Here is a 26,268-nt window from a genome sequence, read left to right on the forward strand (position 1 = left end):
GCACTGTTCGTTGAAGAAACTGTTCTTTCTCAATTGAATGGTCTTAGCACCCTTATTGCAAATTATTTGACCATTGTGCAAGTGTTATTTCTGGATTCTCTTATACTAATTTGGTCTACATGTCTGTCTTTATCACAGTACCACACTGTTTTGATTATTTTTGTATTGGGTTGGCAAAAAAGTTCATTCTGGTTTTTCCGTAAGATGGCTCTAGTAGTGCTTAGTTGTCTTTAAGTTCATTTAGAACAAGTTTGTTAGATTTTATTGTGACAGCTCTTATATCAGTATGCATTTAATAAAAAACCAAAATTGGTGAATTTTTGTGTAGCTATTTTAATATTGAAGATGGAAAAAACAACATTTTGGACACTATGCTTTATAATTTCAAGAAAGGTAAAAATGCAACTGAAATGCAAAACAAGAAAAAAAAAATACGTGCAGTGTTTGGAGAGGGTGCTGTGACTGACTGAATATGTCAAAAGTAGTTTCCAAAGTTTTATGCTGGAGATTTCTTGCTGGACAATGCTCCACAGTCAGGTAAACCAGTTGAAGTTGAAAGCAATTAAATCAACACATTAGTCGAGAACAGTCAATGTTATGTCATGCAGGAGATAGCTGACACATTCAAAATATCCAAATCAAGTGTTGAAAACCATTTGTACCAGCTTGGTTATGTTAATCACTTTGATGTTTGAGTTCCACCTAAATTAAGCCAAAAAAATCTTGACTATATTTCTGCACGTGATTCTCTACTTAAACATAATGAAAACATTCTGTTTTTAAAACAAATTGTTACAGGTGATGAACAGTGGGTAGTGTACAATAATGTAGAAGTAAAGATATTATGGGGCAAGCAAAATGAACCACCAAGCAAATGAAAACCAAGGCTGGTTTTCATGCAAAGAAGGTGATGTTGTGTGTATGGTGGGATTGGAGGGAGTCTTCTATTATGGCTCCTTCTGGAAAACCAATTGATTATTTCCAACAAGTACGGCTCCAAGTTAGACAAACTAAAAGCAATACTTGACCAAAAAGCATCTGGAATTAGTCAACAGAAAACACATACTCTTCCATCATGATAACGCAAGACTGCATGTTTCCTTGGTGACCAGGCAGAAACTGTTGCATCTTGGCTGGGAAGTTCTGATTTATCCACTATATTAGCCAGACATTGTACTTCCAGATTTCCATTTATTTCAGTATTTATAAAATTCTCTTAATGGAAAAAGTTTCAGTTCCATGGAAGACTGTAGAAGGCACCTAGAGCAGTTCTTTGCTCAAAAAGATAAAAGCTTTGGATGATGGAATTTTGAAGTTGCCTGCAAAATGGCAGAAGGTAGTGGAACAAAATGGTGAATACATTATTCAATAAAGTTCTTGGTGAAAATTAAAAATACGTCTTTTATTTTTTAACTTAAAAGCCAAAGGAACTTTCTAGCTAACCCAGTAATATGTTTTCAAATCAGGAATTGTGAGAACTACAGGTTTGTTCTAATTTTTCTAGATTTCTTTTGGCTATTCAAGGTTCCTTGAGAGTTCCGTATATGATCACAACATCTTAAATAGAAATACTTTTGATCCTTCCTTTCCATTTTGAATTCTTTTTTTTCTTCCCTAATTACTCTGGCTAGAACTTCCACTACTGTGTTGAATATAAACTGTGAAAGTGGGCATCTTCCTGATCTTGGGTAAAAAGTTTTTTCCACCTTTGACTATTTTGATGTTAGGTATGGATTTTGCATATGTGCCCTTTATTATATTGAGATAGTTTCCTTAGATGCTTGTTTTTTGGATTTTTTTTTTTTTTAACCATAGAAAGGTGTTAATTTTGTGGATGCTTTTTCTGCATCATTTGAGGTTGAGCATGTGAGTTTTTCCCCCTTCATTTTGATGTGGTGTATGTCATTGGTTGCTTTTCATATATGAACTGTTTTTACATTCCAGGAATAAATCTCACTTGGTCATGGTGTATAGCTCTTTTAGTATGCTGCTGCATTTGGTTTGCTAGTATTTTGTTAAGAACTATTGCATCAACAACATAGGAAAACTAGTCTTTAGTTGTCTTTTCTTGAAGTGTGTTTGTCTGACTTTATACAGGTAATGCTGTCATCATAGAGAGGCTTCATAGAATGTGTTCAGTTGTGAGAAGAGTTTGAGAGGGATTGGTGTTCTTTAAATGTTTGGTTTAAAGTGAAGCCATCAGATTCAGGGCTTTTCTTTGTCAGGAGGTTTTTGATCGCTGATTCATTCTTCTTACTAGTTCTAGGTCTGTTTTTATAATCTGTTCTTGATTCAGCCTTAGTAGATTTTGTGTTTCTAGGAATTTGTCCCTTTCAACTAGTTTATCCAATTTGTTGGCATACACATGCCTAAGTACTGAGTAATCCCTTGTGACATTTCTTTTATTTCTGATTTTAGCAATTTAAGTCTTCCCTCTATTTTTCTTGTTAGTTTTGCTAAAGATTTGCCAATATTTTGATATTTTCATAAATATCAACTTCTGATTTTGTTGCTTTTCTATATTGTGTTTACTTTTTCTATAATCTGTGCTTTCTTTCTTTCTTTCTTTCTTTTTCTTTTTTGCTTTGTGTTTGGTCTTTTCTAGTTTCTTACAGTGAAAAGCTAGATTCAGTTCAGTTCAGTTGCTCAGTCGTACCCGACTCTTTGCGACCCCATGAATCGCAGCACGCCAGGCCTCCCTGTCCATCACCAACTCCCGGAGTTCACTCAGACTCATGTCCATCGAGTCGGTGATGCCATCCAGACATCTCATCATCTGTCATCCCCTTCTCCTCCTGCCCCAAATCCCTCCCAGCATCAGAGTCTTTTCCAATGAGTCAACTCTTCGCATGAGGTGGCCAAAGTATTGGAGTTTCAGCTTTAGCATCAATCCTTCCAAAGAACTGACTTCAAATCTTCTGTTATCAGGCATTTACAGCTATAAGTTTGCTTCTAAACACTGCTTTAGCTGCACTCAAGAAGATTTGATATGTTTAACTTTTCCTTCATCTGATAGTTTGGTAACTTGTCTTGTGAGTTCATCTTTCACCCATCATCATTTTTAGGTGTACATTGATTAATATTCACATTTATGAATTTTCCAAATTTTTGTATGTTACTGACTTCTGGTTTCATTTCATTGTGGTCAAGAATATACTTTGTGTGATTTTTAATTCTTTAAAATTTATTCAGACTTGTTTTATAGTTTTTCATGTGCACATGAGAAGAATGTGTATTCTTCTGTAGTAGGGCAGGATACTCAACATCTGTCAGGTCTAGTTAGTGTACAGTGTTGGTGAAATCTTCTGTTTATTTGTCAATCTTGTCTAATTGTTCTATCCATTATTGGAAGTGGATATCAAAGTCTCCAGTTAATTGTTGATTTTTCTGTTTGGGCCTTTTTTAAAGGGTGTCGGTGCCAGTGGATGAGGGTGGTTGACTTAATGTTGCACACTATAAATATCTTTGATATTGATTGTGAGTGAAGTTGCTCAGTGATGTCCAACTCTTTGTGACCCTGTGGACTGCAGCCTGCCAGGCTCCATCATCCATGGGATTTTCCAGGCAGTAATACCAGAGTGGGTTGACATTTCCTCCTCCAGGGGATCTTCCCAACCCAGGGATCAAACTCTGGTTTCCCACATTGCAGGCCGAATCTTTACCATCTGAGCCACCAGGAAAACTGTTTATATTGATCGTAAAGGGGTTCTGTAAATAAATATGACATATCACACTTTTAATGAAAAGTACAAAAGGTAAACAATTCATAGAAAAAAAAATACAATGCCTAATAACCATAGGAAAGAAGCTCAATTTCATTTGTAATCAGGGAAATCCAAAATAGAATGAGATAATCATTTTTTAAAATCTAACAAAAATGTGAAACTTATTAGTAATCTTAGAATATGAGGAGATAGGTATTTTCAAGCACTCTTGATGTGGCAAGTTGTTTTCTTAATTTTTGGTAACTTAATAAATTTTTGGTGTTTTTACTGTTTTGTTATGAATATACCCATGTATTTATCACCTTATTGTATATGAAACACTATCTCTTTTTTTTTTTTTTAGCTATAAATTTGTTTAATTTTTTAGTTGCAGGTAATTGCTTTACAGAATTTTGTTGTTTTCTGTCAATTCTCAATATGAATCAGCCATAGGTATACATATACCCCCTCCCTTTTGAACCTCCCTCCCATCTCCCTCTTCATCCCACCCCTCTAGGATGATACAGAGCCCCTGTTTGAGTTCCCTGAGACGTAAGAGCAAATTCCCACTGGCTATCTATTTTATATATGGTAATGTAGGTTTCCATGTTACTCTCTCCATACATCTCACCCTCTCCTCCCCTCTCCCTGTGTCTGTAAGTCTATTCTCTTTGTCTGTTACTCCACTGCTGTCCTGTAAATAAATTCTTCAGTACCATTTTTCTAAATTCCATATATTTGGATTAGTATACAATATTTATCTTTCTCTTTCTGACTTACTTCACTCTGTATGATAGGCTCTAGGTTCATCCACTTCATTAGAACTGACTCAAACGCGTTTTTTTTATGATTGAGTAATTACTTTGCCAACAAAGGTCTGTCTAGTCAAGGCTATGGTTTTTCCAGTGGTCATGTATGGATGTGAGAGTTGGACTGTGAAGAAAGCTGAATGCCAAAGAATTGATGCTTTTGAACTGTGGTGTTGGAGAAGACTCTTGAGAGTCCCTTGGACTGCAAGGAGATCCAACCAGTCCATCCAAAAGGAGATCAGTCCTGGGTGTTCATTGGAAGGACTGATGTTAAAGCTGAAACTCCAATACTTTGGCCACCTCATGCAAAGAGTTGATTCATTGGAAAAGACTCTGATGCTGGGAGGGATTTGGGGCAGGAGGAGAAGGGGATGACAGATGATGAGATGGCTGGATGGCATCACCAACTCGATGGATATGAGTTTGAGTGAACTCCGGGAGTTGGTGATGGACAGGGAGGGCTGGCGTGCTGCGATTCATGGGGTCGCAAAGAGTCGGACACGACTGAGCGACTGAACTGAACTGAGCTGAATATTCAATTGTGTATATATACCACAGCTTCTTTATCCATTCATCTGTCGATGGACATCTAGGTTGCTTCCATATTCTAGCTATTGTAAGTAGTGCTGCAATGAACAATGGGATACATGTGTCTTTTCCAGTTTTGATTTCCTCAGGGTATATGCCTAGGAGTGGTATTGCTGGGTCATATCGTGGTTTTATTCCTAGCTTTTTAAGGAGTCTCCATACTGTCTCCTATAGTGGCTGTATCAATTTACATGCCCACCAACAGTGCAAGAGCTTCCCCTTTTCTCCACACCCTCTCCAGCATTTATTGTTTGTAGGTTTTTTGATGATGGCCATTCTGACCACTGTGAGGTGATATCTCATTGTAGTTTCAATTTGCATTTCTCTAATAATGAGCAATGTTGAGCATCTTTTCACGTGTTTGTTAGTCATCTGTATGTCTTCTTTGCATAAATGTCTGTATAGGTCTTTTCCCACTTTTTGATTGGGTTGTTTGCTTTTCTGGTATTGAGTTGTATGAACTGCTTGTATATTTGAAATTGATCCTTTGTCAGTTGTTTCACTTGCTATTATTTTCTCCCATTTTGAGGGTTGTCTTTTCACCTTGCATATAACTTCCTTAGCTGTATAAAAACTTTTAAGTTTAATCAGGTCCCACTTGTTTACTTTTGTTTTTATTTCCATTACTCTAGGAGGTGAGTCATAGAGGATCTTGCTGTGATTTATGTCATCGAGTGTTCTGCCTATGTTTTCTTTTAAGAGTTTTATAATTTCTGGTCTTACATTTAGGTCTTAAATCCATTTTGAGTTTATCTTTGTGTATGGTGTTAGTAAGTGTTCTAATTTCAGTCTTTTACATGTTGCTGTCCAGTTTTCCCAGCATCATTTATTGAAGAGGCTGTCTTTGCCTTATTGTATATTCTTGCCTCCTTTGTCAAAAATAAGGTACCCATAGGTGCATGAGTTTATTTCTGGGCTTTCTATTTTGTTCCTTTGGTCTGTATTTCTGCTTTTGGGCCAGTAGCATACTGTCTTGGTGACTGTAGCTTTGTAATATAATCTGAAGTCAGGAATGTGGATTCCTCCAGCTCCATTCTTCTTTTTCAAGACTGCTTTGGCTATTCAGGGTCTTTTGTGTTTCCATATGAATTGTGAAATTTTTTGTCTAGTTCTGTGTAAAATGCCATTGGTAATTGGATGGGGATCGTATTGAATCTGTAGACTGTGTTTGGTAATATAGTCATGTTCACAATATCAATTGTTTCTACTCAGGAACATGGAATGTCTGTCCATCTGCTTTTGTCATCTTTGATTTCATTCATCAGTATCTTATAATTTTCTTTGTACATTTCTTTTGTCTCTTTCGGTAACTTTATCTCTAGATATTTTATTCTTTTTGTTACAGTGGTGAATGGGATTGATTCTTTCTCTTTTGATTTATTATTGTTAGTATATAGAAATGCAGGTGATTTCTCTGTATTGATTTTGTTTCCTATGACTTTTCTAAATTCACTGTTTAGATCTACTAATTTTCTGATAGTATGTTTAATGTCTTTGGTGTACTATTATGTCATCTGCACACAGTGAGAATTTCTTTTCTGATCTGGATTCCTTTTAATTTTTTTCTTCTCTGATTGCTGTAGCTAGCACTTCCAAAACTATGTTGAATAATAGTGATAAAAGTTGACACCCTTGTCTTGATCCTGATCTTAGGGGGAATGCTTTCAGTTTTTCACCATTGAGAATAATGTTTGCTGTAGGCTTATCATGTATGGCCTTTACTATGTTGAGGTAAGTTCTGTGCCCATTATTTGAAGTGTTTTAATCGTAAATGGGTGCTGAATTTTGTCAAAGGCTTTTTCTGCACCTATTGAGATTATCATATGGTTTTTATCTTTCAATTTGTAAATATGGTGCATCACATTGATTGATTTGCGTATATTGCATATATTTTTTGCATCTCTGGAATAAACCCAACTTGATCTGGTTTATAAGCTTTTTGATATCTTGTTGAATTCTGTTTGCTAAAATTCTCTTGAGGATTTTTGTTTCTATGTTCATCAGTGATATTGGCCTGTAGTTTTCTTTTTTGTGTGTTGTCTTTGTCTGGTTTTGATATCAGGGTGATGGTAGCCTCATAGAATGAGTTTGGAAGTGTTCCTTCCTCTGCAGTTTTTTTAAAGAGTTTTAGAAGGATAGGCATTAGCTCTTTTTTAAATGATAGAATTCTCCTGTGATTCTGGTCCTGGGCTTCTGTTTTTTTGGGGGAGATTTTTCGTCACAGTTTCAATTTCAGTGCTTGTAATTGCTTTGTTTATCATTTCCATTTCTTCCTGGTTCAGTCTTGGAAGGTTAAATTTTTCTAAGGATCTGTCCATTTCTTCCACGTTGTCCATTTTATTGCTGTGTGTTTGTTCATAATGATCTCTTAGACTTCTTTGTATTTCTGCATTGTCTGTTGTAACGTCTCCTTTTTCATTTCTGATTTTGTTGATTTGATTAGTCTCTTTTTTTCTTGATTAGTCTGGTTGAAGGTTTGTCAATTTTGTTTATCTTCTCAAAGAACCAGTTTTAAGTTTTATTAATCTTTACTATTGTTTCTTTCATTTTCAATTATTTCTGCTCTGATGTTTATGATTTGTTTCCTTCTGCTAATTTTGCAGGATGGAGGGGGGTGTGTGGTTTGTTCTTTTTCCAGTTGTTTTAGGTGTAAACTTACATTGTCTCTTTGATGTTTTTCTTATTTCTTTAGGTAGGATTGTATTGCTGTAAACTTCCCTCTAAGAACTGTTTTTGCTACATCCTGTAGGTTTGAGTTGTCTTGTTTTCATTGTCATTTATTTCTAGAAATTTTTTTATTTCCCTTTTGATTTCTTTATTAACCCGTTGGTTATTTAGAAACGTATTGTTTAATCTCCATGGGTTTGTGTTTTTTACAGTTTTTTTTTTTTCTTGTAATTGATATCTAGTCTCTTAGCATTGTAGTCGGAAAAGATGCTTGATATGATTTCAATTTTCTTAAATTTACTGATGTTTGATTTGTGACCCAAGATGTGGTCTATCCTGGAGAATATTCCATGTGCACTTGAGAAGAATGTGTATTCTGTATTTGGATGGAATGTCCTGAAGATATCAATGAGATCCATCTCATCTAATGTATCATTTAAGACTTGTGGTTCCTTATTAATTTTCTGTTTTGATGATCTGTCCAGTTCATTGGTGTGAGTGGGGTGTTAAAGTCTCCTACTATTATTGTGTTACTGTCAATTTCTCCTTTTATGTCTCTTATTGTTTGTCTTACATGTTGAGGTGCTCCTATGTTGGGTGGATAGATATTAACAATTGTTATGTCTTCCTCTTGGATTGATCTCTTGTTCATTATGTAGTGTTCCTAACCTCTTGTAATAGTCTTTATTTTAAGGTCTATTTTGTCTGATATGAGGATTGCCACTCCAGCTTTTTTTTGCTTTCCAATTGCATGGAATATATTTTTCCATCCTCTCACTTTCAGTCTATATATGTCTTTAGGTCTGAAGTGGGTTTCTTATAGACAGCATATATATGGGTCTTGTTTTTATATTCATTCAGCCAGTCTGATTCTTTTGGTTGGAGCATTTAATTCATTTACATTTAAGGTAGTTATTGATATTCCTATTTCCATTTTTTTAATTGTTTGGGCTTGATTTTGTAAATTGTTTTCTTCTTTTGTATTTATTGACTATACAAGTCCCTTTAATATTTGTTTTAAAGCTGGTTTGGTGGTACTGAATTCTCTTAACTTTTGCTTGTGCTCAAAGCTTTTGATTTCTCCATGAATTTTGAATGAGATCTTTGCTGGGTAGAGTAATGTTGGTGGTAGATTTAAAAGGGAATTTCAGTACTTTAAATATATCTTACCATTCTCTTCTGGCCCACAGTTTCTGCTGAAAGATCAGCTGTTAAACATATGGGGTTTACCTTGTATGTTACTTGTTACTTTTTCCTTGCTGCTTTTAATAAATTCTTTCTTTGTGTTTAATCTTTGTTAGTTTGATTAGTATGTGTCTTGGCGTGTTTCTCCTTGTGTTTATCCTGTATGGGACTCCTTGTGCCTCTTGGATTTGATTGACTATTTCACTTTTCCGTGTTGGGGAAATTTTCAACTATAATCCCTTCAAAAATTTTCTCATACCCTTTCTTTTCTCTTCTTCTGGGACCCCTCTTTTCAAATGTTGGTGTGTTTAATATGGTCCCAGAGATCTCTGAGACTATCCTCAGTTCTTTTCATTCTTTTTATTTTATTCTGCTCTTCAGAAGTTATTTCCACCATTTTATGTTCCAGTCACTGATTTGTTCTTCTGCTTCAGATATTCTGTTATTGATGTCTTATAGTGTATTTTTAATTTTAGTAATTGTGTTGTTTGTTCTTTAATTCTTCTAGGTCTTTGTTAATTGATTGTTGTATTTTCTCCATTCTATTTTCAAGGTTTTTAATCATCTCTACTATCATTACTCTGAATTCTTTTTTAGGTAGCTTGCCTATTTCCTCTTCATTTATTTGGACTTCTGTGTTTCTAGTTTGTTCCTTCATTTGTGCAATATTTCTCTGCCTTTTCATTATTTTTTTTAAAACTTCCTGTGTTTGAGGTCTCCTTTTTCCAGGCTTCAAGGTTGAATTTTTTCTTCGTTTTCATTTCTACCCTCCTCAGTTTGGTCCATTGGGTTGTGTAAGCTTCATGTAGTGTGAGATTTGTGCTGAGTTTTTTGTTTGTTTTGTTTTCTTTTGTCTTGTTTTTCCTCTGATGGACAAGGCTGAGTGAGGTGGTAATCCTGTCTGCTGATTATTGGGTTTGTAGTTTTGTTTTGCTTGTTTTTTGGATGAGGCATCCTGTATGGTGTTTGGGTGATGCCAAGTCTTGTATTCAGGTGGTTTCCTTTGTTTGAGTTCTCACTATTTGATACTTAGGGTTAGTTCTCTGGTAGTCTAGGGTCTTGGAATCAGTGCTCCCACTCCAAAGGCTCAGGGCTTGATCGTTGGTCAGGAATGAAGATTCCACAAGTGGTTTGTTATGGCATTAAGTGAGATTAAAACAAATACCCAAAGATGAAAAACCGAAGATGAACCCCAGACAAATGGCAGTTGCAAATCAGGCGAATAAAAATTAAAATAATGGAATAGAAACATACACATTCAAAAGCAAAATTAAAACAGTCCAACAAAAATAAAGTACAATAAATTGAGCCAGTGAACAAAGGAAACCAAAAATTTTGTCTACCAGTTAAGAATAAAACTAACTAAGCACAAACTGGAAAACAAAACTAAAGCAAGGTGCCAAGTTAGGAATAAAGCAATGAAAACAAAACTAACAAATATGTTCAGGGAAAAGGAAAGAAAGAAAAGAAAAGAATAGACATGCAAAGTTAAATAGAGGTAGATTAAGAATGTTTGTATACAGTAAAGAATAACTGCAAGAGGAAAAGATTAGTAGGAAAAGCAAGCAAAGAAATGTAGAAAAAAATAACAATAGGTTTTAAAAAGTTAAAAGTTAAAATTTTTAAAAGAGGAAAGAAAATAAAAAAGAAAAACTGAAACTCCACAGAACTACAAAAGCCCAATGTAGAGGCAGAGGTTTATAACACTAAAAAGTAATTTAACAACAACAAAAACTCAAACACTTGATTAGATTTCATCATGCCAATAAATCAACAACTACAACAGAGGGGGGGAGAAAAGAAAAAAGAGAAGAAAAAATCCAAAAGAAACTATGGAACAAGTCAAAACATAAGAATAATAAATACATTTCTAGAGTCACTGCTGTCAGAGTCCTTGCCCTTGGTGGGAGTCACGTCCATCTCACCTCCCTAGGATGCCCTGTGCTGATCTCTGGACCTGCTGTGGGGGCAGCTCAGATTCTAATCTGGCCCTGCCCCTATGTGTTCTTGCCAATAATGTCCACAGCTATCAGAACTAGTGTGTTTTCTTTGCTGGGAGCTCTCAATGTCCTTTTATAACACAGACACAGAATCTGCCTAGTTGATCATGTGGATTTATCTGTAACTTGTACAGCTGGTGGGAAGGTTTTGGGTCTTCTTTCTTAGCCACAGTGCACCTGGGTTTCAACTGTGGTTTTATTTCCACCTCTGCATGTGGATCATCCACTGGGTTTTGCTCCTGAGGCTGCCCTGGAGGACTTGCATCTGCCCCAGTGAAAGCCAGGTATGAAGGTGGTGCAGGTGCTTGGGTTGCAGGGGTTCTGGCAGCACTAGGCACTCAGCGGGGTTGGTGGCTAGCGCAGCAGGAAATATAGTGTTCTAGAAGGGTATGGCAACCAGTTTTGGCCTGTACACTCCAGTATTCTTGCCTGGAGAACTCTCCTGACAGAGAAGCCTGGCAGGCCACAGTTCACAGGGTTGCAAAGAGTTGGACACAACAGAAGCGACCTCGCTTGCATAGATGTCAGAGTATTTTTGCATGTGGCAGCTTTGGCTCAGTGAAGGTTGAGCATGAAGGTGGCATAGCTGCCTGGGTCACGGGGACCCTGGCTGTTCCAAGTGTGCTTGGAAAGGACTGCCTCTGCCTCAGGAGTTATGGCTCTATCAGAGTGTTTTTTCGAGCCTTTGGTAGCTGGTGATCAGAAGGCCTCTTTGGCTAGTCTTTCTCTGCAGCCCTGCCCGTTCAGGTAATTAGAGGGCTCCTTTGCTGGGGATCCTTTTCTGTTTTTTGTCATGTCAGGCACATAGAGGGGTCCCCTGGCTGGAGTCCTGCTCTGTAGATTGACACATCAGGTACTTAATGGGGCACGCTGGGTGGGGTCCTACTCCGTGGTTCGCCCTCTCAGGCAGTTGATGGGCCAGCCTCTATGTTGTTCAGCTACCGATGCTGGCGTTTGGAGAGAGAGAGGCTATGGTGATGGCTCCACGCCCAACGCGTGACTCAGCAGTATTGCCTTTCTCCCATGGCTGCCTTGCTTTCCTCTGCAGGCATGTCCCACCACAGTCTCCTCCCTCACATCCCCTCTATCCATCTCTGCGCAGTCAACAGCAGGCCTCGCCCTGGGATTGCTCCACAATCCCTAAACTCCAGCCCCCAGCCGCTGTATCTTCTAGGGCACCTGCGTCCCTGTCCAGGGTATGTATGGCTGTGGCAAGGACTGTCTGATTCTAATTCCATTTAGGCTGCCACAGATCAGGTTTTCACTCTCAGCCTTAAATGTTTCTTCTCTGACTCAGACAGTTACCCCAATGTGGTGTTCAGATCCCTGCTTCAGTTCCCCCACCCGATGAAGGCAGGTCCAGTTTTACTGTTTACTAACACTCCTTTTTTCCCCCCTAGTTCATTCATTCTACCAAGTTTCGCATAGTTCTATATATTATTTTCTGCTGGTCAGGTACTCCTGTCCCTTCTCAGCTGGTGTGCTGCATGCACTTCTGTGTCGAATGTGTATTCCTGATGTATTCATGGAGAGAGATGTACTCCATGCCCCCCTACTCCTCTGCCATGTTGTTCTTGAAACATTATCTCTTTTTCACCTATATTTTGTGTAAACAGGTCTTTAAATATCACCTGAATTGCTTCCCTGGTGGCTTAGATGGTAAAGCGTCTGACTACAATGCGGGAGACCTGGGTTCCATCCCTGGGTTGGGAAGATCTGCTGGAGAAGGAAATGGCAATCCACTCCAGTACTATTGCCTGGAAAATCCCATGGACAGAGGAGCCTGGTAGGCTACAGTCCATGAGGTCGCAAAGTGTTGGACACGACTGAGCAACTTCACTTTCACTCTCTGTGTATTCTTGCCATCTCTTTTTAATCTCTTATGCTTCTGTTAGTTCCTTACTGTTTCTATCCTTTATCATACCCACCCTTGCATGTACTATTCGCTTGATAACTCCAGTTTTCTTGAAGAGGTATCTAGTCTTTCCCATTCTATCATTTTCCTCTATTCTTTGCACTGTTCCTGTGAGAAGTCCTTGTTATCTCTCCTTGGTGTTGTCTAGAACTCTGTTCAGTTGGATATATCTTTCCTTTTCTCCCTTGCTTTTTTACTTCTCTTCTTTCCTCAGCTATTTGTAAAGCCTCCTCGGATAACCACTTTGCCTTCTTTCATTTCTTTTTCTTTGGGATGTTTTGGTCAGTGACTCCTGTACAATATTATGAATCTGTCCATAGTTCTTAATGTACCCTGGTCACCAGGGCTCATCCTTTTATTCATCACTTCCATGTATAATCATAAAGAATTTGATTTAGGTTGTACCTGAATGGCCTACTGGTTTTCCCTACTTTCTTCAATTTAAGATCTGAGCCACAGTCAGCTCCAGGCCTTGTTTTTGCTGACTGTAAGAGCTTCTCCATCTTTGGCTGTAAAGAATATAATCAGTCTGATTTCGGTGTTGACCATTTGGTGGTGTCCTTGTGTAGGATTGTATCTCGTGTTGTTGGAAGAGGTGTTTGTTATGATCAGTGTGTTCTCTTGACAAAAATCTGTTAGCCTCTGCCCTTCTTCATTTTGTACTCCAAGGCCAAACTTGCTTACAATTCTGGGTATCTCTTGAGTTCCTATGTTTGCATTTCAATCCCTTATAATGAAAAGGACATCTTCTTCAGTGTTAGTTCTAGAAGGTCTTATAGGTGTTCATAGAACCATTTAGTTTTAACTTCAGCATCCTTGGTTGGGGCACAGACTTGGATTACTGTGATGTTGAATGGTTTGCCTTGGAAATGAACTGAGACAATTCTGTTATTTTTGAGATTGCACCCAAGTACTGCATTTTGGACTCTTGTTGACTAACCTAATATTCCAGGTTCCTCTGTGTGCTGCTGATCCCCGCTCACAGTGCCGGTGGTCTTGCTCATCCTGTTCATCTGTCTGCATTGTTCGCTGAACCCATGGCAGGCAAGGTGCGAGCTAAGAGGCTGGAAAAAAATGCTAGGTTCCATGGGAACTGCAGATACATTTATTCTCTCCTGGCTGGTGCAGCAGCCATAGCATTAGACAGAACACAACATAACCACACACAACCCTTCAGGGCTTTTCCAAGTGAAGTTTTTACTGGTGTACCTCACAGAGTAGCCCATGACCAAGCAAGTACCTCGTGATGCACATGTGCAGCACTGTAAGTGATCTCAGATGTTCCATAATTGTGCAGGGTCATTGTTTACAGAGCATGGGGCGAGAGAGCCTGACCACACCATCCTGGCTACTTTGCTCTTTCCCCACACTATGCAGTACTGTTCTTTATAGCATCAGAGTTTACTTTCACCACCAGCCACCATCACAGCTGAGCATTATTTCTGCTTTGGCCCAGCTACTTCATTCTTTTTGGAGCTATTTGTAATTGTCTTCCACTCTTTCCCAGTAGTATCATGAAGTCGCTCAGTCGTGTCCTACTCTTCGTGACCCCATGGACTAGCCCACCAGGCTCCTCCATCCATGGAATTTTTTAGGCAAGAGTACTGGATTGGGTTGCCATTTCCTTCTCCAGTAATATATTGGACACAATCTGACCTGGCGGGCTCATCATCTGGTGCCATATCTTTTTGCCTTATATTGTTCATGGAGTTCTCATGGCAAGAATACTGGAATGGCTTGCCATTCCCTCCTCCAGTGGACCACATTTTGTCAGAACTCTCCACTATGACCCATCCATTTTGTGTGGCCTTGCATGACATATGCCCCATTGCCATGACAAGGCTATGATTCATGAAGGGACGTAATGACTTTAAGCCCATTAATAGTTAATTGCCTGGACTTACTATTTCATTGAGCTTACAAAGTGTGAAGATAATAAGTTAATCATTCCTTTTTCATTCATTATCAAAATTCTTAAAAAAAACTTTAGCTAATCAGTGTTTGGTTATCCTGAGATGTAGAAAAGGGGAATACATGCTTCTCTCTCATTTTTTCACACATTTACCAGTTTTCAGAATAATAGCTTAGTTTTCTAACATCCACCAAAGATCTTACATTTCAATTCATGCAGATATTGCCCTTCTTACTCAGTCCTTCCCCACTGGGGGTCCCTTTAGATTGGTTCCTGAATCTTTTGATATGACCATAGTTGTCTATAGCATCTTTGCTTTTGGCAAAATATGTTCCAAGATCGTGTACATTTTTTGACCGAAAACCTTTAGTCAACTTATTGTCAAAAATTTCAATTTTCTTTTAGTGGGAAATGATGTTTCAAGACCACAATCTGTGCTCTAGGAGGTGTTCACTCCTGTTAGGTGGCTCATTTTTTGTACACTTTTTCAGTGAATAGAATTAGGAAATCCTATTTTCCTTTAAGGTAATTATACCACAATCTATATTAATATTTTTAAATCAAATTTAAGATTTCAAGTTTTTACTTCTTTCATTTTACATTTGTATCTTTTTCTCTGAAACAATGAAAATCTTTGTTCATAGAGATAATAGCATGGTAACTTATTTACTGTGCTATTAGATGCATTTGAAGTTTCAGAAAATAAAAGTGTTTCTAGTATCACCAGGATTACTTTAAAACAGCTTACTTTGTGTGTGTGTGTGTGTGTGTGTGTGTGTGTTTCTAATTTTTTGGATCCTTAGGACGTGCATTCAAATTCTGTATTTTAAAAAGCAACTAAACAACACCTTGATACACAGGTTGATTTATTTCATTTGGATTTAATTATGTTTTAGGTTCAGATGGTAAAGAATCTGCCTGCAGTGCAGGAGACACAGGTTCAATCCCTGCGTTGAGAAGATCTCCTGGAGAAGGGAATGGCTACCCACTCCAGTATTCTTGCCTGGAGAATTCCAGGGACAGAGGAGCCTGGTGGGCTGCATGGGATCACAAAGAGTAGGACATAACTGAGTGACTTTCACTTTCAAAGCATCTATAATCCTTTGTTCCAAAAGCAAATATATAAAACAAGATGTGAAATTTTACTCCATCTGTCACTCCCATTTCTCTCCCTCCTTCTCATGTATGTAACTGGTTTTCTTTGGATACTGCTTTGGATGCTTCTTTCCACCTATGTTTTGTATTTTATTATAACCAAATGTATGTGTGTGCATAGGTATTAATAGTATTTGATCTCTTGGATTAAAAAGTACTGTATGTGCCTTGCTTTTTTTACTTAACAACATATTCTGATCATTGCTACGAAGCAATATGTTATCACTGTATAATACTCTAGTGTGTGGATTTACTATAGACTATTCTGGTAGTACTTTACTGGATGAACTGAGTCCCTTGACGGGGAAACCCTATTGAAGTGTTGCAGAGCCCTGTCTATATGACACCTCATATTATTCCTGTTTTGTCTTTGGCACAGATCCCTAAAGTGGAATTGTTGCTTTGAAGGATAAATATGTAAGTAATTTTGCTAGATGTTGCCACATTGTATGATTTTTCATGCGGTTAGCAATATGAGGGAATATTGTCAAACTTTGGAAGATTGCCTGATCTGACAATGAGACATTATCTGAGTAAAGCTCAATTTGCAGTTTTCTTATTATGAATGAAGTTGTTGAAGGGCTATTTGATACAATACCTTATTCTATGAACAGTTTGTCTTTTGCCCATCTTACTGTTGGGTTTTTAGTCTTCCTTGATTTTTTTTTTTTAAAGAAGCATTGTGTGTGTTAGAGACATTTGTTGATTAGCTCATGTAATCTGAAGTGTTTTTGTTTTTTTTTTCACTCACAGTTTATATTGCTTTTTTATTATAATATTTCTTATTGATTATAACTTAAAGTGTGTTTAACCTTTGCCCCTACAATTCCACTTTCAGGAATTTATCCTAGAATACTGTACATTTGTATATATAAAAGGACATTAATTGTCCCAGCAGTTCTACTCCTTAATGCATAGCCAAGAGAATTATGTTCTACAAAAATGTGTACATCAGTGTTTATACTAGCATTATTTGTAATAGCCAAAGGTAGAAAGAACTCGTGTCTATTAAACTGATAAATGAATAAGCAGAATGCAGTACATTCACATAATGGAATATTATTTGGCCATAGAATTGAATAATGAACAATGATGAACTTTGAAAATACTATGCTGGATGGAAACAGCAAGACACAATAAGCCACATGTTGTATGATTCCATTTGTGAATTCTATTTATATATGATTCTAGAGTAGGCAAATCTGTAGAGACAGATTTAGAAGTTAGATTGTTACTAAGGGATGGGGTGAGGAGAAAATGGGGTATGGGACTTCTTTTTGGGTAATAGTTTTAAAACTTTGTGAATATATGGAGAGGTGAATTTTATGAGAAGCAAAAAGCAAAGGAGAAAAGGAAAGATGTAAGCATCTGAATGCAGAGTTCCAAAGAAAAGCAAGAAGAGATAAAAAAAAGCCTTCCTCTGCGATCAATGCAAAGAAATAGAGGAAAACAACAGAATGGGAAAGACTAGAGACCTCCTCAAGAAAATTAGAGATACCAAGGGAACATTTCATGCAAAGATGGGCTCAATAAGGACAGAAATTGTATGGACCTAACAGAAGCAGAAGATATTAAGAAGAGGTGGCAAGAATACACAGAAGAACTATACAAAAAAGATCTTCACAACCCAAATAATCACGATGGTATGATCACTCACCTAGAGCCAGATATCCTGGAATGTGAAGTCAACTGGGCCTTAGAAAGCATCACTACGAACAAAGCTACTGGAGGTGATGAAATTCCAGTTGAGCTATTTCAAATCCTGAAAGATGATGCTGTGAAAGTGCTGCACTCAATGTGCCAGCAAATTTGGAAAACTCAGCAGAGGCCACAGCTCTGGAAAAGGTCAGTTTTCATTCCAATCCCAAAGAAAGGCAATGCCAAAGAATGCTCAGACTACCACACAACTGCACTCATCTCACACGCTAGTAAAGCAATGCTCAAAATTCTCCAAGCCAGGCTTCAGCAATACGTGAACCATGAACTTCCAGATGTTGAAGCTGGTTTTAGAAAAGGCAGAGGAACCAGAGATCAATTTACCAACATCCACTGGATCATGGGAAAAGCAAGAGAGTTCCAGAAAAACATCTATTTCTGCTTTATTGACTATGCCAAAGCCTTTGACTGTATGGATCACAATAAACTGTGGAAAATTCTGAAAGAGATGGGAATACCAGACCACCTGACCTGCTTCTTGAGAAATTTGTATGAAGGTCAGGAAACAACGGTTAGAACTGGACATGGAACAACAGACTAGTTCCAAATAGAAAAAGGAGTACGTACGTCAAGGCTGTATATTGTCACCCTGCTTATTTAATTTATATGCAGAGTACATCATGAGAAACGCTGGGCTGGAAGACGCACAAGCTGGAATCAAGATTGCCGGGAGAAATATCAATAACCTCAGATATGCAGATGACACCACACTTATGGCAGAAAGTGAAGAGGAACTAAAAGCCTCTTGATGAAGGTGAAAGAGGAGAGTGAAAAAGTTGGCTTAAAACTCAACATTCAGAAAACGAAGATCACTTGGGCATCTGGTCCCATCACTTCATGGCAAATAGATGGGGAAACAGTGGAAACAGTGTCAGACTTTTTTTGGGGGGGCTCCAAAATCACTGCAGATGGTGACTGCAGCCATGAAATTAAAAGACGCTTACTCCTTGGAAGAAAAGTTATGACCAACCTAGATAGCATATTCAAAAGCAGAGACATTACTTTGCCAACAAAGGTCTGTCTAGTCAAGGCTATGGTTTTTCCAGTGGTCATGTATGGATGTGAGAGTTGGACTGTGAAGAAAGATGAGTGCCAAAGAATTGATGCTTTTGAACTGTGGTGCTGGAGAAGACTCTTGAGAGTCCCTTGGACTGCAAGGAGATCCAACCAGTCCATTCTGAAGGAGATCAGCCCTGGGTGTTCTTTGGAAGGAATGATGCTAAAGCTGAAACTCCAGTACTTTCGCCACCTCATGCCAAGAGTTGACTCATTGGAAAAGACTCTGATGCTGGGAGGGATTGGGGGCAGGAGGAGAAGGGGACGACAGAGGATGAGATGGCTGGATGGCATCACTTACTTGATGGACATGAGTCTCAGTGAACTCCGGGAGTTGGTGATGGACAGGGAGGCCTGGTGTGCTGCAATTCATGGGGTCGCAAAGAGTAGGACACGACTGAGCGACTGAACTGAACTGAACTGAAACATTTTTAGTGATTATCACTAACCAAATCATGAGAGAACATTAGACGAATTCAAATTGAAGGGCATTCTACAAAATAACTGCTAAGTATATACCAGTACTTCTTGAAAGTGTTAAGATCATGAAAATATAAAATAAAAATCTTAGGAATCATCTCAGATTGGAAAAGTCTAAGGAAACATGAGAACCAGTTCTCATGAGTCTAAACATGAGTTTAGAGTTTTAAACTCATAAACATGAGTCTAAGGAAACATGAGAAAATGCAGTGTGAAATCGTTGATTAGACCCTAAACTAGGAAAAATAAATTAGTGGAGAAAAAGTGAATTCACATAAGATTCATGAATTAGCTAAAGTAGCATAGTGATGTTTGCCTCCAGATTTGAATAATTATACCATAGTTATTTAATATGTTAACATTTGGGGACACTCGTAAGGGATATACAAAGACTCTACTGGTTTCTGTATCTTTAAAATTATCTTTAAAATGTTTTAAAATAAAAATTATTATTTCAACAACATTAAAAAAGACAAAACTCCATTGATGTCCATCAACATGGAATGGGTAAAATAATGGTATTTTCATACAGTGGAATACAGTTTATCAGCTACAGAGAACAAGAATTTGTATACAGTGACATGGAAAAATAGGTTAAGGTATTCATAAAAAAGAAAGAAGATACATTTTCTGTTACCATTTATGTAAAAGAATGTTTTTACCTATAATGTACATGTGTAAAAATATTGACGGATTTCTAGCATCGTGATTGCCTATGGAAAGTAGAACATATATTAATTAATATATTCCCTTACTTTAATGTTTTATGACTTTCGTATGTTCATGTAACAGTTGTAAGGTTTTTATGTATGTCTATTCCATAAAAAGGAATGCAGAAAGATAATTAACTCATTAGCGATAGCTTACGGTGAATGGTGTGTGAATTCAAAGGAGAAGGTCTCCGAAGGAGAAGAATTCACTCTGGGACCAAAGACGTAGCCTCAGTCATTCAGAGCTTTGTGTAGCAGAGATTTTATTAAAGTGAAAGAATAGAGAAGAGCTTTCAGTGAAAGGCACTGGAAGGGGATAGGAGTATACCCACCCTTGCTGCTTTAGTGGGATATTATATATACCTCAAGGTATATATATCTCAAGGCAGTGAAAGTTTTACCAGGCTCCTCTCCCTCAACATACATCTTGAGATAACATCAAAACAAGATTAATCAAGGGGAACAGGTCTCTGAACAAGATGTCTTTGGTTGGGATATATTGTATCCATATAATCAAGGGCATAGGTTTTTGAAGAAAAATAGGTTTCTGAATAGGTACATTGTTTTGTTGTATAATCATTAGCTCTGGGGTTAGAGTTAGTCTTAGACAAATAGATTGTTGCCATAGCAGCTCACAGGCCTAAGGGGAAAGAATGTAAAAAAGGGTTGCCTCCTCCTCTTCCTCAAGGGCCCTGGACTCTCTATCAACCTACCTAAAAATTAACTGTCTTAGTATTGAAAATTATGACCAACCTAGATAGCATATTTAAAAGCAGAGACATTACTTTGCCAACAAAGGTCTGTCTAGTCAAGGCTGTGGTTTTTCCAGTAGTCATGTATGGATGTGAAGGTTGGACGGTGAAGAAAGCTGAGTGCTGAAGAATTTATGCTTTTGAACTGTGGTGTTGGAGAAGACTCTTGAGAGTCCCTTGGACTGCAAGGAGATCCAACCAGTCCATCCCAAAGGAGATCAGTCCTGGGTGTTCATTGGAAGGACTGATGTTGAAGCTGAAACTCCAATACTTTGGCCACCTCATGCGAAGAGTTGACTTGTTGGAAAAGACCCTAATGCTGGGAAGGATTGGGGGCAGGAGAAGGGGACGACAGAGGATGAGATGGCTGGATGGCATCACCAACTCAATAGACATGGGTTTGGGTAGACTCTGGGAGTTGGTGATGGACAGGGAAGCCTGGTGTGCTGCAGTGCATGGGGTCACAAAGAGTCGGACACAACTAAGCAACTGAACTGAACTATTAGTCTCTACTGTTTAACTCTCTTATTAGTCTCTACTGTTATATAAAACATTAAGATAAAAGAGAAGTGCTAAGTCCAAGTATTTAATTCCCTTAATAATGCCTTTCATGTATTTGATATTTTGGCTTTTTGTGTTAAGCTCATTAGGTAACTTTTAGGATTATATGTGCAGTGATTCATTGGCTGATTGCTGTGTCTGGCTTTGAATGAAGTCCAGGGAGTACTTGTTTTGCATTGTGTATTGTTTTGATGACTAGTTACAAACTCCTGTGGTCAGAAGGTAAAGAGTCTGCCTGCAGTACAGGAGACACAGGTTTCATCCCTGGGTTGGGAACATCTCCTGCAGAAGGGAATTGCTAGCCACTCCAGTATTCTTGCCTGGAGAATTCCATGGATGGAGGAACCTAGCGGGCTACAGTCCATGGGTCACAAAGAGTCAAAGACAACTGGGTGACAAACATTTTCACTTTTTTACAAACTCCTGTGTAGCCAGAGTGATGTTAATCCTCTAGGTATGTCTCCTGAGGAGAGAATCACAGTAGGCTTAATTAACAGAGCTGAGAGTTGAAGTTGTTTTCCTTCTTAAGCATACAATCTTAATTCCTCACATTAAAAAATAAAAAAAATGAGTGCTTACTCTTTTCCTATAATGAGTAATACACAGTCTTTTAAACAGAATGCTATGGACCATGCTTTTGATTTACTTACAAGTTAACTTTGAATATCCTAGGAAAATCATCACTAAGTTAAAAAATAACTCCTGTAGAAAGCACCCTGGAGCACCCTGTGTGTGAAAGGAAACTCTAAAACAAGTCTAGACCTTTGGCTGCTCTTGGATGTCTCTATCTGGGGTTTATGTTTGAAAGAAATAGGTCTTAATCTATATGGGCCTCTCATCATCTTTAATAACACAGAGTCCCTTTCCTTCAGTTTCAGCCGCTTTTATAGATCTTCTTCTCCAAAGGAGGAAAATAATGCTCTTTGGGGGTCTCTTACATGATTTTGAATATTCATATGCATATATATGTGTGTGTAAGTGAACTCACTCAGTCGTGTCCAACCCTTTGCAACCCCACAGATTATAACTTACCAGGCTCCTCCGTCCATGGAATTTTCCAGGCAAGAGTACTGGAATGGGTTGCCATTTCTTCCTCCAGAGGATCTTCCTGACCCAGGAATCCAACCCAAGTCTCCCGCATTGCAGGCATATATATATGTACATATAAACTTTCTTTAATTGTGGTAAAATATAGATAACATAAAACAATTAAGATGTTAAATTTTAAGTGTACAGTTCCATAGTATTAAGTATATTTGCATTGTTAACAGAACATTTTCATCTTGCAAAGTAAACTATACCCAGTAAATAACAATTTCCTCTTTCACCATACTCCATCTGTCATCCACCATTCTACATTTTGTTTCTATGTTCAGCTACTCTAGATACCTCATATAAGTGGAACCATAAGGTATTTGTTTTTTAGTGTGTGTGACTGGTTTATTTCACTTAACATAGTGTCCTCAAGGTTCATTCATGTTGTAGCCTGTTTCACAAGTCCAGATGTCACTCTCGTTCCCCTGCTCCCACCACCGTTCAGTTCAGTTCAGTTCAGTCGCTCATTCGTGTCCTACTCTTTGTGACCCCATGAATCGCAGCACGCCAGGCCTCCCTGTCCATCACCAACACCTGGAGTTCACTGAGACTCATGTCCATCAAGTCAGTGATGCCATCCAGCCATCTCATCCTCTGTCGTCCCCTTCTCCTCCTGCCCCCAATCCCTCCCAGCATCAGAGTCTTTTCCAATGAGTCAACTCTTGGCATGAGGTGGCGAAAGTACTGGAGTTTCAGCTTTAGCATCAATACTTACAAAGAAATCCCAGGGCTGATCTCCTTCAGAATGGACTGGTTGGATCTCCTTGCAGTCCAAGGGACTCTGAAGAGTCTTCTCCAACACCACAGTTCAAAAGCATCAATTCTTCAGCGCTCAGCCTTCTTCACAGCCCAACTCTCACATCCATACATGATCACAGGAAAAACCATAGCCTTGACTAGGTGGACCTTTGTTGGCAAAGTAATGTCTCTGCTTTTGAATATGCTATCTAGGTTGATCATAACTTCCTTCCAAGGAGTAAGTGTCTTTTAATTTCATGGCTGCAATCACCATCTGCAGTGATTTTGGAGCCCCCAAAAATAAAGTCTGACACTGTTTCCACTGTTTCCCCATCTATTTCCCATGAAGTGATGGGACCGCATGCCACGATCTTCGTTTTCTGAATGTCGAGCTTTAAGACGACTTTTTCACTCTCCACTTTCACTTTCATCAAGAGGCTTTTTAGTTCCTCTTCACTTTCTGCCATAAGAGTGGTGTCATGTGCATATCTGAGGTTATTGATGCTTCTCCCGGCAATCTTTATTCCAGCTTGTGCGTCTTCCAGCCTAGCATTTCTCATGATGTACTCTGCATAGAAATTAAATAAGCAGGGTGACAATATACAGCCTTGACATACTCCTTTCCTATTTGGAACCAGTCTGTTGTTCAATGTCCAGTTCTAACTGTTGCTTCCTGACCTGTATACAAATTTCTCAAGAGGCAGGTCAGGTGGTCTGGTATTCCCATCTCTTTCAGAATTTTCCACGGTTTATTGTGATCCATACAGTCAAAGGCTTTGGCATAGTCAATAAAGCAGAAATAGATGTTTTTCTGGAACTCTCTTGCTTTTCCCATGGTCCAGTGGATGTTGGCAATTTGATGTCTGGTTCCTCTGCCTTTTCTAAAACCAGCTTGAACATCAGGAAGTTCATGGTTCACATATTGCTGAAGCCTGGCTTGGAGAATTTTGAGCATTACTTTACTAGCGTGTGAGATGAGTGCAGTTGTGTGGTAGTCTGAGCATTCTTTGGCATTGCCTTTCTTTGGGATTGGAATGAAAACTGACCTTTTCCAGTGCTGTGGCCACTGCTGAGTTTTCCAAATTAGCTGGCATATTGACTTCCGCACTTTCACAGCATCAGCTTCCAGGATTTGAAATAGCTCAACTGGAATTCCATCACCTCTGCTAGCTTTGTTCGTAGTGATGCTTTCTAAGGCCCACTTGACTTCACATGTGAACTAATTTTTTGTAGCTTAGTGTTCAAAAAATAATTTCTCAGAAATTCTTGTTTCTCTTTGTAACCACAAAAGTGAAAAGTGAAAGTGAAATCGTTCAGTCGTGTCCGACTCTTTGCAACCCCATGGACTGTAGCCTACCAGGCTCCTCCGTCCATGGGATTCTCCAGGCAAGAATACTGGACTGGGTTGCCATTTCCTTCTCCAGGAGATCTTCCCAACCCAAGGATTGAACCCGGGTCTCCCACATTGCAGGCAGACGCTTTACCATCTGACCCACCAGGGAAGCTCGTAACTGCAAACACTTATAATAAATATAATGATTACTCCATCTATTTTTTAAAATAGAAGTAAAAAAGGATGTTTGTGATGGAGGTTATTCTTTAATCTCACACATTTTTCATTGTGTTGTGTTTGGACTAAGGGTGAGATTGGGGAGTTAGAGGAGACTCAAAACAGTCTTGAGTTTAATCATGAGGGCAAGGGGGTGGTGTTTATATCAGTTCCTATTAGTATTTGCTTTTTATAAGCAACTACCCTAAAATTTATTGACTTAAAACAAGTATTCTTTGGATTAGCAGTTTCAGTTAATCTCAGTGTGGGGTTCTTCACTGCATTTTTCTTTTGGGGCGGGGGGTAGAGGTGGAGGGAGTTACTCATACTTTTTCAGTCATCTGCTGGCTTGATTGGAGTTGGATGATCTCAGCTGGCCTTGCCCCTGTATCAGGCCCTTGGTTTATCTAGATGGCCTCATAGGGAGAGTCTCATATGCTCCCATCCTTGTATGCCTAGATGGGATTTCTCTGAAGGCCTCTGGAGGCCTTCATCAGAGGTATGTGTTGTTACTTTATCTGATATATGTTGGTTAGATCAAGTTGCTAAGCCCCTCCATATCTCAGGAAGTGGAGAAATAAACCTAATGGAATTGACAGCACAGTCATACTATTAAAAGGTTTAGTGTACAGGAATAGGAACAATCTGTAGTTCATTTTTTGAAGTCTTCTACAGTTCTTCCCTGTAGCTGAAATGGTAAAGAATCTGCTTGTGAGACAGGAGACCAGGGTTCAATCGATCCCTGGGTTGGGAAGTTCCTCTGGCAAAGAGAATGGCAGTCCACTCCAGTATTCTTGCCTGGAGAATTCCATGGACAGAGAAGCTTGGCGGGCTACAGTCCGTGGGGTCACAAAGAGTTGGACATGACTAAGCAACTAACACACATACACACACAGGACTAATGGGATGAGATTTGTATTTTAGAATGATCACTGTTGAGTGTAGTGTCAAGAAAGATTTGGAGCACGTAGTGAGTCAAGAGTCAAGGTGGGATCATCATCTGTGGGAGAGATGTGAATGTGTAAAGACATCACATGCTTTTCATCCTGTGCTTCAAAATATCTCAAGATGTCCCATACTGATTTATAAAGGGGCAAAATGCAGAGGGATTTAAGTTGGCTTAAAACTCAACATTCAGAAAACTAAGATCCTGGCATCCGGTTCCATCATTTCATGGCAAATAGATAGGGAAACAGTGAAAGACTTTGTTTCTGGGGACTCCAGAATCACTGCAGATGGTGACTGCAGCCATGAAATTAAAAGACTCTTGCTCCTTGGGAGAAAAGCGGTGACCAACCTAGACAGCATATTAAAAAGCAGAGTTTGCTGACAAAGGTCCATCTAGTCAAGCTATGGTTTTTCCAATAGTCATGTATGGATGTGAGAGCTGGACTGTAAAGAAAGCTGAGCGCCGAAGAATTGATGCTTTTGAACTGTGGTGTTGGAGAAGACTCTTGAGAGTCCCTTGGACTGCGAGGAGATCCAACCAGTTGATCCTAAAGGAAATCAGTCCTGAATATTTTTTGGAAGGACTGATGCTAAAGCTGAAACTCCAGTAACTGGCCACCTGATGCAAAGAACTGACTCTTTTGAAAAGACCCTGATGTTGGGAAAGATTGAAGGCAGGAGGAGACGGGATGACAAAGGATGAGATGGTTGGATGGCATCACCGACTC

General features: G+C 38.7%; 1 protein-coding gene across 6 annotated transcripts in view; it reads left to right on the forward strand.

Annotated features, from left to right (window-relative positions):
* The window catches only part of MFSD14B (major facilitator superfamily domain containing 14B), a 130,436-nt gene that overhangs the window by 16,788 nt on the left and 87,380 nt on the right, over positions 1-26,268 (forward strand). Inside the window, exon 1 of one of the 6 annotated variants that reach the window (XM_059889016.1) lies at positions 16,332-16,352. The exons of the other annotated variants lie outside the window; for them this stretch is intronic. The gene's annotated coding sequence lies outside the window, so the exon portion shown is untranslated. Of the gene's footprint in view, positions 1-16,331; positions 16,353-26,268 lie in introns of those variants that run through there. 6 annotated transcript variants of the gene reach the window in all.

Source organism: Bos taurus, chromosome 8 (genome assembly GCF_002263795.3).
Source record: "Bos taurus isolate L1 Dominette 01449 registration number 42190680 breed Hereford chromosome 8, ARS-UCD2.0, whole genome shotgun sequence".
In the NCBI taxonomy this organism is placed as follows: Eukaryota; Metazoa; Chordata; class Mammalia; order Artiodactyla; family Bovidae; genus Bos; species Bos taurus.